This window comes from Lichenostomus cassidix, chromosome 3 (assembly GCF_008360975.1).
Source record: "Lichenostomus cassidix isolate B80296 chromosome 3, HeHo_3.0, whole genome shotgun sequence".
Classification (NCBI taxonomy): domain Eukaryota; kingdom Metazoa; phylum Chordata; class Aves; order Passeriformes; family Meliphagidae; genus Lichenostomus; species Lichenostomus cassidix.
This window is the reverse complement of record NC_139483.1, coordinates 38,194,573-38,208,284: the sequence shown is the minus strand read 5'-3', so window position 1 is coordinate 38,208,284 and position 13,712 is coordinate 38,194,573. Positions and strand designations below refer to the sequence as shown.

The window sequence follows — 13,712 nt, the reverse complement described above, 5'->3', positions numbered from 1 at the left end:
TTATTTAGCATAAAACAACTTCCTTAAGAGAATTTCCTCTTCTAAAGGAAACACTTTTCTCCATACTTAACAGGGGAATACTGCATTGAATTATTTTTTGAGGGATACAGTCACCATTGGGAGAGAATTGCTTTAATCATGACATATGCATCTTAATTTTTCCTTGTGTGAAGTATCAATCAATTTTTAAAAAGTATTGAACAATCTGTGGTTTTTTTTCTTTATAGGTAAAGGTTAGGGAAATGTTCAGAGAGTATTTTCCCTTGTATTTTATCAAAATCTTATAAAGAAAGGACTAAAAAAGCTTCTCTGTGTTATAAATTTTGTTTTATTTATATCAACAATAGAGCATACTTGTTTCTGAGTTCTTTAAGGCTTTAAGTATACTAAAAAATTACCTCTAAAACTTGGGTTGCTTTAATACTGACTTAGATATTGCAGTGGAAAAACCTTGTCTTTAACAATCATTGTAATTTAGAATTCCTTCTGTTTAGCTTGTGTTAGTAAGCAGTGGATTTAAACTGAATTAATATAAATTCACTATTAAACTGAAATAGGAGGTTTGTACAAGTTTAAAATTCAGTGTTAGTTTAAGCGATCACTGAGAGTTGCAGGTGGTGAAGGAATAGGATAGATCCTTGCATGCACTCTTTTGTCTGGTACCTAATCTCAAATGTGCCTCATGAACAGTTAGAAATTGTTTTAAAAAAACTTAGGTAATTCTGTTAAAGCTTGAGGGTTAAGAAAAACTCCATTTGGCAACGGAAGCTGAAGTGCTTTTAAAATCAAACCAGCTATTTATGTTCTTCAAATAAATCTAATTTAACAGTTCAGACAGTCTCCAGTAGCTTTAAGTTGTTCAAACCATCAAAAGTATTTTTTTATATTTTGTTCTTCAAGATTTTTTTTTCCAAAATATTTTTCTCCTTTATTTTCCTGACTTGCAGCTGCCAGTGAAAGTGTCCCCTGAATTGCCTGCAGCTACTGTCCTGCAGAACCAGCAGCCTCCAGGCAAGCTCTTCCCACACTCGTGTGCCAATAGGTCTGGAAAAGTTGCTGTATCCAATTACTAAGTTGTCATAACAATTTGTAAAAGTATGTTAATGCTTCTTTTTACAGGAGTGCCTTGCACATTATTGCTCAGGGCTTCCACAGCATTATTCCCCATTATATGTTTATATCAAATAAACATGTGGGGGACTGGAAAATGCAGACTTCCTCTACCTGGGCCTGCACACACAAAATGTGAACTTTTGAAGCCTTGTCAACTATGTCATGTGAGCCTTGAAGCCTAAAAAGAAACCACAGCTCAAGTTTTCTTCTCCTCTAATATCAAGTATGTTTAAACTGTATATTTTCCACAGTGAGTTATATATGTGGATTTAATGTAAGTATGGAAATGAAATTGAATTTAAAAAATAAAAACCAACAACAATATTTTTTCTGCCCAAGATCTACCTGTGAGGGATACTACACTAGTAGAAATGAATAGTTCAGCTCAGCTCTTTTAGTGTAAAGGCCTGTAGATGTGTAATTGAACTCATGTTCATTTGCAGGCGTGTCTGCATGGCCATGCTGTGCCTTGGAGTGTTTTGGCTATAAAGCAGGAAGACAGTAGTGGTGATGAAAATAAGCATATTGAAGTAAGTTACCATGGTTGATGACAAACTTTATATCAGCTTTATCCCAACCATTTTAAACCGGAAGTACTCAAGGGACATTAAAATATTGCTATTATGTTTGTGTAGCAAAAGCCTTTAGAGCTAATTACCTCAGACCTACTTTGAAGTGAGCTTCCAGCTGTTTCCCCTTGGCACTTGGAGGCTCACATCATGAAGTGGGGCTGAGGATGGATGCATGGATGGATGGATGGATGGATGGATGGATGGAGGATGTGCTTTGCCTTGTATGTGCCAGCTGCCAGTGGGTGTTTTGGTCCACTTGTGTTTTTGAGCTGGACTAGAAGTAGCTCAAAGTGAAAAAACCCAGGGTGCTGAGTCCTCAGCCCTGACTGTCATTCTGCAGGTTCAGCTTCCTCTGTTCTGTGCTGTGCTAATGTAGATGTGGACAGAGATGTGCTCCCAGATTCTGCTCATTTCATTGATCTTAGTGTGTCCATAATGCATCTTATGAGGTGTCAAATTCTTAGTCCTTTTGAGCCGTTTTTCCTGATGAAGTCTATAAGACTGTATTGGGAATTAAAATCTTTTCATTGATATATTACCAGATCATCACTCATTTTTAATCTTGACAGCTATTTATTTTGAAAAAATGAAATGAAAATAACCTAAAGACTGCAAGCCTGGTTATGCTAATCTATTAAAAAATGAAAGTGTGTAGGACTAAAGTATTTTCAAATTTTTCTCAGATGCTTTCTTCAGAAAAAATATCTTGGAGGGTACTGAAGAGGAAGGGGAAAAAGTGGATGCGGAAGAAACTGAGAGCTGAATTCTGATCTGATGGAGGACCTGCATCCATTTCTCTGTTGGATGTAGCAGGTATTACAAGAAAACCCCTATAAAGCACATCTGCAGTGAAGCAATGCATCTAAAGGCATGATTTAATGCTTCAAATTCACCACCTTTGTGAACTCAAATCTCACAGATGCTCTGTGTGGGAATGTACATATGAAATGGGTTATAGAGAGTGGAAGCAAGTGGGTATTTCCAGAACAACCACTGTTTTTCTCCTCTCATTGCCTGCAGAAGCCCAGGCTTTGGCTGTCTGATAGCTAGCATGGCTGGAAACTGGGGCTGTAAAACTGCCGTGTGTGACCTGATGATCTCTGTGGTGTCTCCTGGTGTTTCTGTTTTACGGTCCTTTCACACCTCTCCAGCCTTCCCAGTGCTTGCATTAGTGGAATGCAGCATCAGACTCTGGGACAAGACAGGTGAAATGGTTGTAAACTAACTAGGAAATGAAGGCTTTTACTCCTCACCCATTTTGGATTTCCATGGGATTATTAGCATGACAGGGTTATATTTAAAGGAACACAAGATTTGAATCACTGTATGTAGGCTGGTGTTTCAGTTGTGACAGTGACAGCTACTTTTTAATACCTGAATATCAATATAGTGATGGTAGATATCTGTGAATCTTTTCAAGCAGCCACAGCAATGCAGAGAAAGGCAGATCTCATGTCTACATTTTACTTGCTTTGTGGAATCAGTCTCTGACATCTAGAATTTAGAGCCACTTTTAATCAGATGCTCACTTAATCATGTCTTTATGCTTTCTCCCAATTTTGTAAATAATTAACATGGGAAGGGGGTGACAGTAGAAAATGGACAGAGAAAAACAGCAAATGCAATGTCTTCTAGTTTCTCAACCCCTTCCTGAGTTTAGTTTATTCTGAGCTTGTGAAGTAGCACATTGTTTTTTCCATTCAGGGAGAAAGTGTGACTAAAGATTATATATGTTACTAGTATGAGCTTGAATTTTTCAATTTCTTTAACAGAAGAAAGGCAGGTGTGAATCTCATCAAAGTGCTAAATGTTGTCCCCCATTTAACATAAATATTAGCTGTTTTAAAGAACTTGCAAACCATGCCCAGTTGAGCTGAGCAGATTTTTGTTCTGTTTGCCTATGTGGAATGACCTGTATTTATAGGCAGTGAATGCTAGCACATGTTGCCTGGCATGGAGAACAAGAAATAGTGCCATTGGTTTCAGTAGTGCAGGAGGCACTGTCAAGAGCTGCTGCCAATGAGGGCTGTTCTTACTGTTTGCATGGACATTGTGCAAAACCTAAATGGAACCTTGAACTCCTGAAGAACAACAGATGGGGAAAAACTATTGTCTCTAATTGACACTGTGGTGTCAGGTAAATGGAAGCAGTGAGCTGAGCAAGTTCCTTGTCTGGGTTAAGTTTCATTTCTGATCTCTGGAGTGATGATATGTTCCCACCTTTCCTCTTTGGCAGCACTGACAGATCTCTCCTTTACTTAGTAACATGCTTCCACTAAATGTTTCAAGTTTGTTTATATAACTCTGTCATATTTAGATGGCTAACATGTTTGCAACAGACCATTTCTTAATATTCAGAACATGAACCTTATTTTCTTGGGAAAATAGAACAACATGAACATTATTTCTTTATGAAAAAACACAAAACTCTGACTATAATACATATAGTGAGCTACATGATTGAGAACAATCGAGAGTGTAAGATGCTTTTTTTGCATGGGAAATTTAAATTTTGACTTTCTTTGTAAGCTCAATATAATGGGAATTTTCACAAGTGTGTGAATCTTTATAATCCTCCCTAATCTTGTAGTATGGGATTCCTCTCAACATTAGCAGCTAAAAGTTAAGTATCTCTCCTAAGGGAGTAATCTAGGAAGTAATTCCTCATTGTCCCCTAGCAGATAGCCATGCCAGGGATTCATCTCACCTGTTTTACTCACCTATCCTAGAATGGGATAAATGGCGACCTGGAGACGATTATCTCTCTTGCTTGACTGCAGAAGGAGCCTAGATGACTGGCTTGGATGAGACACCTGATTTCTAGGTGGCTGTAGCACAGGGTCACTCCCTCTCTTGACGTCAGTGTATAAGCTCTAATTTTCAAAGATGTTTTTCCAGTGCTGAAAGGCTTGCTTATAAATATGCACACAGTTGTGCAAATAATACCTTTCTTATCAGTTGGTATTTTGCGTATGGATTCATGTGCACTTAAATGATCAGTACTTAAGTGTACTATTTTGTGTCCCAAATTTCTTTCCGAGAAGTATCAAGACAAAGCTGAAAGGTGTGTATGCAGATAAGGAAGTTACATAGGCACAACTGCTCCCTTCCCACAGAGGAACAGGGAAGCTCTCATTGAAATGGATGAAACTCCCCACCAGTTTGGTACCTGGGAAAGGCCAGTCTAGGCTAATCTCAAATGGAATAAATAAGCCTCATTGTGAAAATTCTGTAAATGTCCACAATAGTCCTATCCTTTTAGCTGTGGAGGAGGATGTTTGAGTTTGCATGTATTCATGGAGCAGCATGTCAACAGAGTCCACTCAATCCAGTTCTCTGAAAAGTCTATATCTGTGGAAATGGGCAAGCTGGTTAGGCTTCCTCTACTCAGGCTTCCTCATATGTCATTTTTCTGTCTTGCTGAGGAATATCAGTGCCTGGATCCTTTTGCTCACTTCTGTTATAGAGCACTCCTGTCCCAGCAGGCCAGGAAACAGTGATGCAGAGCCTTCAGCACTCAGTTCCCAGCTGAGCCAAAAGGAATCGGACAGGTACTGAATATCTCTACCTTGGTGGCCACATGGTCTCCTTGAAGTGCTGAGCTGCAAAGCAGCAGCAGTGAGAAGCCAGGGCTGCTGTAGTGCTTGGTAGTTCCTATACACTTTCCATGACATAAGCACTGGACAGGTGAGTTCTGGGTACACACAGGGACTGTGGGGTTTTTGTCAATTATCTTTCTGCACTCTAGGATGCCGATATGTGGGAAGGATAAGAACACCTCTCTACCACACACCTGTATGACAGTACCGAGATGCATGTCACAAGGCTAAAGGCACATTGATGATTATTTTTCAAAATTCATTGGATAGGTGTTCTAGGAATTCTACTGTAGAGTTTCCCCTCTGTCACAGGTGAGTTTCAGGGCTGGTTGTGGGGGCTGTTGCATGCAGAGGCTGCACAGCTCTGTCATGCTGCTGGAGGAGCAGGAGTTGGGAGCTTCAGTGAGAACTCTCATCAGAGGCAGTGGAGGGAGCAAAGAGGTGTAACTGGGCACACCTTTGCCAAAAGCCAGGGGGATTTAACATTTAGTGGAATTGGAAAGTAACTCACTCATCTGCTGGTTTTTCCTTTGATTTTTTTGAAATGGCAGAAACAGTGGAAAAAATTATTAAAAATAAAGGAAAATAAAAAAAAATCCATGGAGATCTTTGAATTAGCACAGTTTTGGTCTGCTTTCCTTGCTGTCTTGTAATGCCAAAAGCATCAAGAAATTGTCAAATTTCAGCTGATGATGTTTTGGTTAACTTTCATCTAGCAGTGATGATAGACACAGAAATGGCACATGAGAGCACCCTGGCTGTAGATGGCTGTAATACAAAGGTTAATTTAGTGCAGTTGGGTGGGTTGCTTCACCCATATTGTTTTATATTGTGACTCACACTAAGATATCTCAGTTCTCTGGGCTGGACTCTGGCTTCCCTCTGCTTTTTGCAGTGCTGTAATGCTGTGAAAGGACTTCTTCATTTTGGAAAAACAGTGGCAAGCTAGCAAAATCTTGGCTTGGGAGATCACAACCTGCTTTTTTAATTTTTTATCTTATAATCTCAATGTGAAAGTGAGAATTTTATTTTGTGTCACCTTTCAATAAAACTCTGTACTTCTTAAGGGAAGAAGTAAGGCACAATCTATGAATAACTTTAAAAGGCTTGGGTAATTTACTGAGGTTCTTTGGATATTAGATACAAAATATCTTACTGTTGACATAAAGATCTCAAAATCACATATATTTTGTGCCATGTTGTTGGCTGAAGTAGAATATGTTTTTTTTGGTCTTTTTTAATTGTTGCAGACTTTCTTAATTTTAAGAACATATTCCTTTTCACTCTGTCCTACTCAAAAATTTGTGATTTGAAAAAATAATATCCTTGCTGCAAAAAATTGAGAAGTCACATATATTTTCTCTGTGAGCCCATTTGCCTGACGTCACCATTGTGTTATGCATTCTCCTCCGAAAGAAAAGTTGAAAAGGAATGAGAGAGAGACAAAGAGGAAAAGGATCACAGTATCTCAATTTTATTTTCTTTCCTGAAGAGTATTCTCTTTGGACAGACAGTAATTGTAGTTTCTAATGACACAAACTTGAAGGGAAACAGAAGAAGACTACAAACAGGTTTATGGGCCTATCAGCAGGAATATGTGGCTACAAATTGCAGAGTAAATGAAACAGCCTGTTGTTTCCTAAGCCTGAGTTTGTGAGTGTTATGCCAAAGTATTTGAGGAGGAGCTAGAGCACCAGGCGGTGTAAAGGATACCTGCTGGGCCCTAATTGGTGCCCACTGTTGTTAATGGCTTCCTGTGGCTGAATGTTTACTTGTCATTTGTTTTGTGCTTTGTTTCCCAGCTACTGGAAGGAAAAAAAAATACTGACCAAAACTTTATTTTGCTTTTAAGTGGACATCCCTGGACATCAACTGCTACGCCGTGAATTGTCTCGTAGTGTGAAGTACCTTGAGACTATTCCTTAGTCCTTGCGGGCTTCTAAAGTTACATTTTCTTTGAATTTGAAAAATCAACTGATTTTTTCAATATGTATTATATATAATATGTAATACATTATATATTATGTGCAATATAATATATATTATTTATTACATAAGTAAGAAAATGATTCAATAACAATGTCTCGGACTTTCGCCTACTGCAAGTCTTTGCATGGTTGAATATTTGAAAAATACAACAGAAAAATACAAAAATACAACCAGTCTATTTTTAAGCATCTGTTTTCCTAAAATGCCCATTTCTCTCATAGATCTCAATTTTTGTGGGATACCTGTGAGTGGTCTGTTGAAGATGAAGAAGAATGAAACCTTGCATGCTCAGAACTTCCCTACCAGAGAGTTCCCTTTCTGTATGTAATGCAGATGCTCTCTGATTTAGAGGTATTTTTTTTCTTCTAATCCAAAGAGACTAACAGAAAGCTATCCAGGTCAGTGTCTCAGAGCCTTTGCTCACCCTGCTTTTGGTTTCTCTAACAAGAGAGCCTGTTTTTATCAGCTATGGTGTGAACACCTCCCTGCTGGGAAAAAGGAGTGAAACCACTATTTTTAACTAGGCCACCGAATAGTTTGTGGTGAATAACCATATATACACCTTACTGACGAAGAAGGAATTAGAACTTGTAAAAACATCCTAATCCCATAATCTTAAATCATTTGCATCTCCTACACTGGGTTGCGGGGCTGGGGTTTCTTTTGAGTGGTGTCAAGGGAGAGTTAGTTTCAGTAATCCTAGAGAACAACACAGACTTAGAGAAAAAATAGCTACATCTCAATTTAGCAACTAATTATTATTCTAAGAATGTTTAGGTACTTGTCTTCTGTTCATACGGGTGTACAGCTTTATATACAGAAACATAGTATGGTTGCGAAAATTGAATCAGTTTGTGATAAGGCTATGTTTGTCAGGCAGCCCTTTAGCAGGTTTCAGACTGCGTTTGAGATGCCCTCAGAGGCTGACCAGACAATGTGGAAGAAGCTTTCATTGAAGTGTGTGGCTAGCACAGGTTTTTCCCATGAGAAATTGTCTTGTGTTTTATAAATAAAGATAAAGTTTGGATGTTGTTGGAACAGTGTCCCAGAACTTGGGCAGTGCAGGCCTGGCCAATCAGGCCTGGGGGAAGGCTTCTGACTGACCAATCTGGGTGACTTTTGAGAACTCTATATATGTGATGAAATCAAAACAATAAAGGTCATTCCTTCTTGCCACTGAGAACTGATGCATTCATTACTCTGCTAGCTGCTCAACAGCGACAGAAGTGCAGAGCATTTTGTCTGCATAAATCTCATTCCTTCATTACCACGGACTGTCATTTCAGCTCTGTTTCACACATGTATCTCTTCCAAATGCATTTGTCTCATACACCTTGAGGGTGCACAGTTCACAGAGTATTATCTCATGCTTATTTTGTATTACCACTCTAGATAACACTCTTCTGGAGCTCTCCCTTATCAGGCATGGAATTTGGAAGCTACTAAGAACTGAAGGAAACTTTACCCAGTGTAGGAGACCAGGATTTATGTATGGAGTTCCAAATACTGTGTCTGTGCTGACCTAGGTACTGGAGAGAAGGGGAAGGAAGATGTGTTCAAAATTGTCCTTACCACGTAGCCAGGAACATTTTCCACTTTGCAACCTGATCTCAGGAAAATAACATCTAAATAACGTGGGAGTCCTTTTCTGTAATTCCTGAAGGATCTTGATCAGTAAGAAAGAAGAACTTCTTTCCTCTGAGTGGAAAGATGGTGCTCAGAAAGCAGCAGAGGGAGCAATAATCAGATTGGTCCCATCTTCAAGGGGAAGCTTAGTATATTTTAGGGTATTCTCATTCCTAATTATATATCTAGAACATCTTCTTGCATTTAGCACGATATTTGCTATCTTTTATTTGTTCCTGGTTTTGAGTATTAAATAATCTAATATTTTTATGCTATCTTTCTCAGACTAGAAGACTAAAGAATAAACTACAGAATCAACAGGACTGTGAAGACTTTTGCTGTTGTTTCCACTGGACTGTGATAGTTAACAGCTCAAAAGAAAACCTGAGGATATAAAATCAAAAAGTTGAGTTTCTTACAGACTTGGCCATAGCTGAATATTTAACAGTTCGGTTGGGGGGTGAAGGAAAGGAACCTCCAAACCAAAACTGATTGCAAAAAGTGGCAGCAAGAAGGCAGCAAGAAAAGAAGCCAGATCTTTAAGTGTTATAGGAGTGTGTAACTCATTAGCATCAATGGATCAGTGCTCATTTGTGTCACCTGAGAATCAAGCCCACTAATATGGTGTTGCCCCTTTAGAGTAATTCTTCTAACACAGTTTTCTCTGCTTGTTAAACCAAAAGCATCCCAGTCTCTAGAAAAAGGAAGACTGAATTACATTTTGAGTAGACATATGAATATAAATAATATAAATATAAAATAATCTTTCAATTATTTAAATAAAAAAGAAGTCAGTATGCCAGAACATGTAGAGAGTCTGATTAATTTGCTCAACATATTTTGAACAAATGGTTTTCATGACTAACTGCACAACAGCATGGTTATTCAAGTGCATTATTCTTTGGGTTAGGATGAGAAATACCTTCACTTTTGGTTTTGATAATTTATGTATCACTTGCTCATTTTGATCCTCTTAAAGTCACTGAAATAAGGAGATAATGTTTTTGGCCTTTGCTATCTTGCTTCTCTCTTAACCTTTCCCTATTTTTTTTACATCTGTGTGTTGGTTTGTACTCTGATTTTTACAACAATCCTGCAAATACGGACCTTGTTTACTGCAGTTCTTCCATTAATCTGAATTTGCCTGTTAAATCAAGGCTGCCAGATATATGAAATAAGGGAAAGGAGTATTAGTTGATTAGAACCGTCCCCTTGATTTCTGTAGAGGTGTCTCAATCACCTTAAGTAGATCTGGAGCACAGATTACTCTGCCTATACTATAAAATATATTGTTTTACACAAATAAATGATTTTTATTTGTGTAAAACAAGATATTTCTCTGCGATGCTAAGAATTTTTTTAAAAATAGAGATAAATGCTACTCTAGAAAAAGAGTACTCAAGTGTTGGAAAACTGTTGACATGGAACCATTTTTATTTCTTTCAAAAGATACCAGCAAAATTCTGATTATGGTTTTTCTTTCACTTTACAGTGATGTCTTCCAAGAGCTTGCCTTCTGGTGCCTTTGTACGAAGCATTATGGAGCAGCTGGCCCTGGTTTCCCAAAGCAAAGGATGTGAGCAGCTGAAAAAGGCAAGCGATTTGTGTTATAGTTAAACAAAACTGTTGTGCTTTCAAACAGTGCTATTCAGACTGGTATTGTGCCATCCAAAGTCATTCCTCCCTGTGTCCAAGCTGTGCTTGGTGCAGGAGAATAGTGGAGGCAGTTGTCATGATCTGCTGTGGCAGGAGCCTCCATGCCTCATTTCTCAGGCTTCAAATGCTTATACAAAGGCAAAAGAATTCTTTTACTGATAGATGTTCCCTGAAAAAAATAAGTTCTTCCAGTAGAACAGCATTTTTGCCTGTCAAGCTGTGGCTTCACTGTGGTTTTGCCAGAGTAGTTGTGTCCCATGGTGGTGGAATTGCTCATTGCCTTCCCTGCAGTATTCTTCAGCCAAATAGCTGTCTGGCAAGGTTTAAATTTGGACCTAACTTTAGGGACATGCTCATCCAGGATCTCAGTTCTTTGTAACTTCTTAGTTGTGAAGAATGAGGTTTGACACCCTTGTGTTTTTCTTGGAGAGCTTGGGATCATCCTTTCATTTTACTGTAAATTTGTGAAGGAACTCTTGAACACCTGCATACCATGGGAATAACATAGGGTGGAAAGGGACAGTAGAAAGTTAGAGGAGATGAATATTAGTTATTCAGGCAGTGTTTCTTGGCTAGGGAAGTTCTCTGTCAGATTCAGGGACCTGCTGCTGCTGGTGCTAAGAGGGAAGCCAAATAGCTAAAGAAAAGAATTTTGGTCAAGGTATCCAAGGTTTTGATGTTCCACTGAGAAACTAAGTGGCATGAAGGTAGGGAGAATATTTGAGGGTGTGTAAGTTGAAGAATGACACAGAGATAAGGAAGGTGCAAATGCTTAAAAAAATCTTTATTGGTGTTTGTCCTAATCTTCTTGGTAGTACTGCTTCCCTTCAGCTCATTCTGTCCAGGTGTCCTGTGCAAAGGTGCTGTAAACTGAAAATGCAAAAAGGGTAGGTTTAAAGGATGGTGATGAAGAATGCTTGAAAAGACTCAGTAGCACACCCAGTTTTAATTACATTAATCAAAGGGATTCATTCTGACGTCTGAAAACTCTTCTGGTAAAATACCACTTTTCATAATTTGGCAATGAAAAGTGCTTGGCTGAAATAGCAGCAGGATATGAAAGAACCCAAAATATCTCTCATTTTTGCTTTAGGCCCCTTCTCACCTCCTCCCCTCAAAGCCACTTGTTTCCCCTCTTTGTGTACAGTTCCCCAGCTGTGCCCTGCAAGATGAGCTGGGGTGGGCTGCGTTCCTCACACCTCCGTGTGATGCACACATCACTCTCCCGATTTGCCCGACTTAGCAGTATTTCTTGGGCCAGACTGTCAGGTTGCTGAGGATAAAGTGAGGGTTTAATTTGCAGTTTGCATTCTTTTCCTAAGTAGTACATGCTCTGGAGAGAAGTCAAAAGCAGTCGTATGATTATGAACTCAATGGTTCCATCCATCTATCTTTCCATAAAGTCAGTTCTGTCCAGAAGCTATTTCACATGTTGGGCCTACTAAACTCATTTATATTGCAAGGGACAAAAATAACATCTTTTTTTCTACAGCAATGAAAAATGTGGTGACCTTGCTGTCTTGTAATCTTAAATCCACATATTCTTATTGTGCATAGGTATACCCATGGTCATTTTGTCCATATTTTGGGCATATAAGTTGCTGTATGAATTGCTATGTTTGCTACATAAATTAGGAAAACAATTCCATACTAGAATGTTTTATTTATTGTCTTTTACAATTTTAGAGCCTATTCACCAAATTATAACCTGCACAATGAAACAGTTTGAAAGAAAAGAGAAGTTGTATGACTTTTTGGAGGGAATTATAGAATAGGAAACTAGGACTTTATCCTGTATATTTGACAATATGACTTACAGTTTTATTTGTAAATACAGAAGGTGTATTACATGACCCCTAAACTTTGAATAAGTTGGGAAAACTTAGCATTGGTAAATTCTGGTAATATTGCCACAAATTAAAGAAGTAGTTGCATAAATGAGGAGTGGTCTATCCAGTCTGCTAAGACCATTTTGCAGTAAGAGAAGATGAGATTTTTAAATTTATTCTCTCCTTTTATTTTCCCACATTTTTCCCCATGATGCTACTGATGGAACAGGAATCAGAAGTGAATTTTTCTTTCAAAGAAGATGGTTTGGCTTGAAAGAGAAAAAAAAAAAAGAGAAGAAAATGGCTAGGGAATATTTTGAGATGAATCTTTAACCATGTTTTGGTTTAATATACCTTTCTTGGTTTCCTTAACATGAGGCAGGTGTTCTTAAATTATATTCCATTTGATGTTGTGACATGATACAGCTTTTTTCCCCTTCTCAGAAGTGCTTACATCAAACACCATAGGAACTAATCATCAGAACTACTTTTTCCCTGTCTCCAGACTTGTAGTGTATTCAGCACACAGACAATGTAACAACATCAGCAATTTTAAGAGTATTTGTATAAAGGACTTTTCTCCTCCTTAGTACTCACCCATAATGTGTGCATTGCTTTCTGTTTTGACTGAAGAGAGAAGCTACAGATTCTGGCCCCATACCACAGCGGTGGCAGAGTTGCAGTGCTCCCACACTTGTCTGATATCCTCACCTCCAGAGGTGAAGAATGATGGGCTTGCCAATGCCCAGCTGTTTCCTTGCACAGCTTCAGCTGGGTCCCTTGGAGCTGATGTCATTGTCGAGGCTGCACATTCTTCCTGTGGCAAGGATGCAGGTGACAAGGCACATTTGAGTTAAAGGATTTAAACTGTAGGATTTAAACTATAAGGCTGAGGCTTTAAGATGACTTCTAATGTGAGAGTAAGAGATGACTGATTTCATATGATGAATGCTTTTCTTTTGATCAAAAGAGGGCTTCGGCCTCCTGTCCAACTTAAGACCCAGCCTCTCTACTCCCAGTTAGAACAGAGGGAAATGTGTGGAACTCTGCAATACATAAAGCTTTGAGAAACCTGAATTTGTGCAGGTCTCCTCTGTCAAACTGAAGATGCTGCTTACACTGCCTCCCCAGCTGTAGTCCAGTGTGGCAGGATCTTCTCTATGGGATCATCTGGCATGGAGAATCCCCCAGGCATCCCATGGCTACCACCACAGCAGTAACAGGATGTTTCACAGGTAATAGCTTCCTCATTTCTTGGGAAGTAGGTATCCACAGATGAAGAAAAGGGCAGTGACGTGATTACACCTCCTGACCATCTGATCTTTCCC

At 38.8% G+C, this 13,712-nt stretch overlaps 2 long non-coding RNA genes across 2 annotated transcripts; both read left to right on the top strand.

The window, feature by feature from the left end:
• Nucleotides 1–1,079: 1,079 nt before the first annotated feature.
• On the top strand, nt 1,080–2,884 carry LOC146439489 (uncharacterized). The gene is made up of 3 exons (XR_014851265.1): nt 1,080–1,643; nt 2,369–2,498; nt 2,706–2,884. It is a non-coding gene; the product is annotated as an uncharacterized LOC146439489 (long non-coding RNA).
• Nucleotides 2,885–8,553: 5,669 nt separating this feature from the next.
• Nucleotides 8,554–10,486, top strand: LOC146439488 (uncharacterized). Its single transcript, XR_014851264.1, has 3 exons — nt 8,554–8,799; nt 9,190–9,453; nt 10,392–10,486. It is a non-coding gene; the product is annotated as an uncharacterized LOC146439488 (long non-coding RNA).
• Nucleotides 10,487–13,712: the final 3,226 nt, after the last annotated feature.